Genomic DNA, 6,994 nt, shown 5'->3' with positions numbered 1-6,994 from the left:
CTAAAAATCACTTAAATCTTTCCTGCTGTAAGTATAGCCACCCCCGCTCTCTTTTGGTTAACATTTACACGGAATATCTTTTTTCATCCTTTCACTTTCAGACTGTCCTTAAATTCAAAGTGAATTTCTTACAGACAAAAGGAGTTGAGTCTTGTGTGTGTACTATGCTCTGTCTTTGGACTCGAGAGTATAATCCATCCATGTTTAAAGTAATGATTGATAGGAAAGGACTTACTTAGCTATTCATCATTTTCTCTCTGTTTTGAAGTTCTTGGGTACTTCTTTTCCTTTCCTGCTGTATTCCTTTGTGTTTCATTGATTTTTTTATAGTGATATGCTTTATTTCTCGTTTTAGTTCACTGCTGTTTTAATTTATATTTTTCTGATTACTAGCTATATTCATTTTTATTTGCTTTTGTATTTGTAGATATGGGGTCTCCCTGTGCTGCCTAGGCTGATCTCAAACTCTTGGGCTCAGTCCTACCACCTCAGATTCCTGAAGTGCTGGGATTACAGGTGTGAGCCACTATACCCAATTTTGATTACCAGTTAGGTAGAGCACTTCTTCATATATTTAGGAGTCTTTTGAATTTCCCCTTCTGTAATTACCCTTCTCCACTGATTTGTAACATAACCTCTGCCCAGCAAATTCTCATACAAATTGCACCTGTTTCTGGCCTCCACTATGTTCCACTGGTCTACATATTTGCAGCTTCACCAGTAACTTGCTGGTTTCATTACTGATTCTGTAGTATTTCTTAGTGTCTGGTAGGCTAAGTCTGCCTGTCTTGATCCTCTTGCTTTGTCAAAATATTTCTTTAGTATATAAGAACTTTATTTCTCCATATAAATTTTAGAATCAGTTTGTCATATTCTCTAAAAAAAAAAAGGCTTCTTTGCTTTCACCATATTTTTTAAATTCCCATCAGTTTTGTGGATAATTTGTTAATTACTAGGTAGTTTTATAGGTTTTCCTCAATTTTAACTGGTATCTATTTTATATTACATTTTTAGTTGATTATTAACTGGTATAGAAAATGCTACTGTTAATCTTGCCAGAAACTTTGGTAAAGTTTTTAATTAGTCTAATATTTTGCTGATTTCCTAGGTTTTCATTGAAATTATCTGCAAATAATATAATTTTATCTCTGCCTTTCCAATGTTTATGCTTCTGATTTCTGATCTTATTGTATTGGTCAGAATCTCCAGGGTTTTATAGAACTAAAAATGTACATAAGGGTTTCCATAATTTAAAATGTAGATTTTTAATATTCCTCTGATAGGTGAATGTAATACACACATTTCAGTCCAGCTGAATGATATGTTCATCTTATTTGGTCTCTCTTCAGTATTTAATGCTATTTACAATCATCCTTCTTGAAATTTGTCTTTCATTTACTTCTCTACTGATTTTCTGGCCATCTTTGGGTTACTCCTTTTCAATATACTTTCCAGGTTTGTTCATTCAGTCACTCATTCATTCATTTTCTTATGCAACAAATATTTATTGGGGACATTCTATATGCCAGATTTCTCCCACCATTCATCTGCCTCATTCTTCAGCTTTGTGTATACTCTTCCTGGAAAAACTGACTTCTATGGCCCTAATTGCTATATATCATAGGTGCCCAAATCTATTTCTATGTAATCTATTATAGATCTACTATTATATATCCTGACCACAAGGCCTGAATAGCCTACAACCAGTTTAAACTCATCGTGCCCCCCAAATAGCTTCTTTTGCATCCTCCCTGCACTGGGTTAACTGAACTATTTGTGATGTAAAAATGAAGTCAAATTAGTGCTCCCCCTTCTGAAAAGCCTTCTTCAGTTTTTCAATGGGTTACCTTTCCTTTTTGTTCCTTTGGTGTCTGCTCACCTTCCTAAAGGGAGTATAAAGGTATTTATACTTGTCATAATAAAGTATTAATATGCCCATCCCTACCATTAGACTAGGAGCTCTCAGAAAAGCAAGGACTCTTTCTTTCCATCTCTGAGTCCTAGAGACTGGCAGCATTGATGCTTGCTGAGTAAAGAGTGGTGTTGCCCACTGTGTGCAGCAGCCCTCAATTTTTTCCTCTCTGAGGCTTCTTATTCTTATTCAACATTATTAAATAAAAAGACTCATTTTTACCCAAAGTAGTATGAGAAAGAGAAGGTGTTTCATTACATTAAACCATAATTTCAAGAGGAAAGCAAGGTTTATAAAGAGGAAGGGTATGTAATCCACTGCAGGTTAACTCCTCAGGCAGATTCAGTTCCCAAGCCCTTTACTCACATATGTCTCCTTCCATCACCTTCATCTGCACTGTTCCTTCATGCTTAGGTCATAAAGGTGAGTTATGCTGTGCTTTTATGTGGTTTACTTAGAATATATTTAAAATGTATTACCGTTATTTTCTTATCAACAAGCTTGAGAAAATGAGTATGTAATAAATTCTGGATAAAGAGCTGAAGTTGGAGGAAAGAACTAACAATCGTGCCCTTGAAACATTTCTAGACAGCTGAGAAAATTACAAATAAGATGTAATTATTCATTTTTTTAAACTTGCAATGTTTGTCTTTATTTTATTCTTTATATTTTCAAAGTGAAAAGAAATAGTATTGAGTCAATTTCTTTTTGTTTTTTTAAATATTTGTTCTATGCATTTACAAGCCTTAAAGTGCTCTAAAGATTTCAAAATTATTAAGAGTACCTTGACCAGGGTAGCACTTTTTTTTTTTTTAAACAATTCTTGGAGTTCTATGGTCCATTGAGTTGGACATCTTAAGAGGTCCTTGGGCATCTCAAGGGGTCTGGAATAAGGGGTCAAGGTGGCAGATGCCTTGCCAAATCTGCAGGAGTCTGGAAGAAATATAAAGATGTATAAAACCCTACTTCTCAGTAGTGAAAGGAACCTTAGTTGTCATACATTACAACATTCCTTATTGAAACAGAAACATTATCTGATCATCTGTGTAGGTGTCCCCTGCCTGGAGGCCCTCTCACAATCTTTAAAAAAAAAAAAAAGTGGAATAAAACCAAACAGAAGAAGGTTTTTTTCTTCCATGCAGATATGTTGAGGGTGGCCTACCTGGAAGGAAAGAGAAGTGGGGTAGAAACTTAAGATAAAAATGAATGTTTTGAATCAGTGACATTTAGAAAAGTGATTAGGAAGTGACATTAAACAAGTTCCAAGGCCATTTCCAAGTGAATTCTATGGCCACCTGTGCCATTAAGTAAAATTATGTTTGAGGTAGGAAAAAAAGAGACTCGATCTTAATTAAAACCTGTGGCTGCTTGTAATGGGAAGTCCAGGATAGAGTTATTTGTTTTTGCCATTAGTATGGCTTTTTTTAAATACTTTCTTTTTACCCTAGGGAACATAATGAAAGAAAAATAATTGGTCAGAATATGTGGAAAGCATGGAGAGAAAAAAGAAATTAATGGTGTTCTAGAGTGAAATTGTCTACCTCTGACAACTGCCTCTCCAGGCAGATCTGTCAGAGTGAGGGCTATGCTTCTCATCACAGTGACTTATTTGTAATTATTCTCTATTCTCATGTGTTTATCAAATGTCTCTTTGTCAAGAAACTGGATAGCACCTGCTAGATGCAGCCATGGTGAGCGCTTCCCAGCAAGTAATGCCTGGTTGGTAAAACTCAGATAACCCCCCCTTTCCATAGTCTTCATTGCCTCTTTGCACATGCGTCTCCCCTGCTGCCTGTTTGCTGACTTCTCTCATCCCCAAGCTGCTTCTTTTCAGGTCACTGGATATTGCTTCTCATAGCATAGCTATCATATTATTTAAGGGAAGAGGGGGCTATGCCATCCTCAGCATATTCAAGATTGCCCTAAGCCTCCAAATCCATTTGGGAGATGTATGGAAAGTTTTTATGGATCCAGGCTGAAGTGGCAAATATCATTTATTTACATATTCCACTAGCCTTCCATGTGATCACTGCAAGGGGGGTAGGACACGTAATCAAGAAAAAAAGGAAACATTTTGTGAAGGGCCAGCCAGATACCGCAACATTACTCGCTCTAGTTTCCACCTTAGCTTCCCTCTTGGTGTTGACTTTCTGACTACCCACTTGGTGTAATTCTGCAAAGTCCTGTGTTATTGGAAACAACCTCCAATAGAGTAAACCTAAATCTGCATGATCAACTTGAATTCCTGAACTCATTTTTGTCAGCTGCCACCTGCAACATAAGAAGTGGATTTCTCAGACTTTACCTAGCAAGAGGTAAAAGGAGAGGAGGAATTAGGGTGGGTGGTGGAGAGACAGGGCCTGCTGTCCTAACAATCTGCTAGGAGAATTGTGCAAACACCTCAACCTCTCAGTGCCAGAATAATGTATGGATCATTGCCCAAATAGCAGCCAAGGACTCAAACATATAGGAAAAGCTTGAGTGAGGAGTAAAATGTAGGACAGCTCAGGGCCTGTGTTTTGGTTGCAACCCATGTTTGTGTGCTTTCAAATTCTAGGTTATGCAGCAGCTTGAGAACAAGATTGTTGTCAGTAATTTCTGCCAATGAATTCTGAGTCATTTACCTTGATTTATGAGCAATGAGAAGAGAGAAACTCTTCTCCTCGCATTTACTTAATCAGTTGAAAACGTGGGTTTTTACAGAGACAGCCTTAATGTAAATTACTCAAATTGTTCAGCACCTCTAGATACTGCCAACCTAAGTCCAAATTCACATGATTCTTAAGGTAAGATGAGATTTTTGACAAAATCCACTCTTCACTTAGAAAATCTCCTTCCGCCTTGTTCCCTAGTTGGACTGTAGGCTTTCTCAATAGTGACACTCTTAACATTCTGGGCCATATAACGCTTTGTTGTGGGACAGGGACCAGTCCTGTGCGATGTAAGATATGTAGCAGCATCTCAGACTCTACCCACTAGAAGTAGCACCCTGTAAGGTGCCAACAGCATTCACTTCAACAAGTGGTGACAATAAAAATGTCTCTAGGTATTGTCAAATGTCTGCCACAGACAGCAAAATTGTCCCTAGCTAAAAATGGCTTAATTGGTGAGAGGTTTGGCCTGCTCTTCTCTAAAATAAAAAATTCTAAATACGTGCAATTTCCCAGCCTAGTGCACAAAGAAATACTGATTTACAGGCCTAGCGCAGTACATACATAACACATCAATACTATGAACCAATTTTAACTGGTTAGTTAGCCATTTTCATTTAATGTTCAATGAAATTAAGGATCGTGATGTATGGAGGAGCTGGTCAGAGAACAGCACGATAGTGTAGAAAACAGAAGCTCATGGGAACTACTAGAAGAGGGAGGAAGGGAGGGAGGGCGCCAAGGGTTGAAAAACTATTGAGTACCATGCTCACTGCCTGGGTGATAATATCAATTGTACCCCAAACCTCAGCATCATGCAATATGTCCAATTAACAAACTTGCATATATACTCCCTGAATCTAAAATAAAAGTTGAAATTTAAAAAAAACAAATATTTAGATCACAAAGAAAAGTAAAAAAAATAGCAGTAATAAGATAAATAATGTACAATATCAGCACCCCATATCCATGAAGCCTATTTTACATAAAAATATGCATTGTTTCACTTGTCCTTGTGCTACCCTTCCAGGTACATTGTAAACAATCAATAAATACTTATTGATTTTTGAATTAATTATTGAAGATAACATCTCAATTTTTCAGATAAGGGAGTTGAGTTTCTGAGTGGTTAAGTAATTTTTCCAATGTTACAGGGACAGAGTGTCAGAAAATGGCAGAGTTATGATTCAAACTCAGATCTGTCTTACCTTCAAACCCATGATCCCTGTTTTGTTTTGTTTTTTCTTTTGCAACAGTGTCTTGCTCTATGAACTGGGCTGAAGTGCAGTGATACCATCTCAGCTCCCTACAACCTCTGCCTCCTGGGTTCAAGTGATTCTCATACCTCGGCCTCCAAAGTAGCTGGGATTACAGGTTTGCTCCACCATGCCCAGCTAATTTTTGTATCTTTAGTAGAGGTGGGGCTTCACCATGTTGGCCAGGCTGGTCTCGAACTCCTGACCTCAAGTGATCTGCCCGCCTCAACTTCTCAAAGTACTGGAATTACAGGCGTGAGCCACCATGCCCAGCTCATGCTCTTTTATAATACTTCTCAGCTGTGAATTTCCCTGCAGCCCACTTTATTCTCATTGTGAAAAAACGTCCTGGGAAGGATTTATTTTTACATGTTGATCAGCAATGCAGCTGCAAAAGGAAGCCCTGCGTGTGCCAGAGCCCATAAAAGACACTGCAAGTTTGCATTAAGCCACTCGAGAATTCGCTCAAGGAGATACTTGGAATCTATGTCATACAGTAGACGGAGTGAAAAAGCAAAAAAGAGCTATCATTGCCAAAAGTAGATGGAGGCTATAACCAAATATGCTGTCATCACTTCTACAAAAATAAAAATAGACAACTGATGTTTTGCCCCTGAAGAGACTAGAATGGCTCATAAAGAATCTTCTGAGCAGGGTTTCATCTTTCAGTGTGTCTGTTTTCCAAAATGATCCAGTAATGTACAGTTTAAATAAAGACACCGTTACCTGCCCATCTTGATTAACCACAGCTACCTAGCTGTGCCACTACATAGGCCTTAAAATGGCCGGAAATGTGTAAATAGTTATTATTTACCCCAAACTGACGGCATCTCTTGGAACTACTCTTATTCAGACCATCCTTGGAACCTAATGCTGAGGCATCTGTTGGTATATAATAAGGGTGAAAATGTGAAAAGATGTGTTACATCAAGGAAATGCAAATCAAACAGTGAAATACCACCTCTTATTAGAATGGCCAAAATCTAAAACACTGTCAACACTAAGTGCTGTTGAGGATGTGGAGCAATGAAATCTCATTCATTGACGGCAGGGATGCAAAATGGTACAGCCACTTTGGAGGGCAGTTTGGCAGCTTCTTATAAAACTAAACATATGCTTAACATACAATCCAGAAATTGGGCTCCTTGCTGTTTACCCAAAAGTGGTGAAATCTT

This window comes from Cebus imitator, unplaced genomic scaffold (assembly GCF_001604975.1).
Source record: "Cebus imitator isolate Cc_AM_T3 unplaced genomic scaffold, Cebus_imitator-1.0 Scaffold194, whole genome shotgun sequence".
NCBI classification, from domain to species: Eukaryota; Metazoa; Chordata; class Mammalia; order Primates; family Cebidae; genus Cebus; species Cebus imitator.
This window is presented reverse-complemented; position numbering follows the sequence as displayed.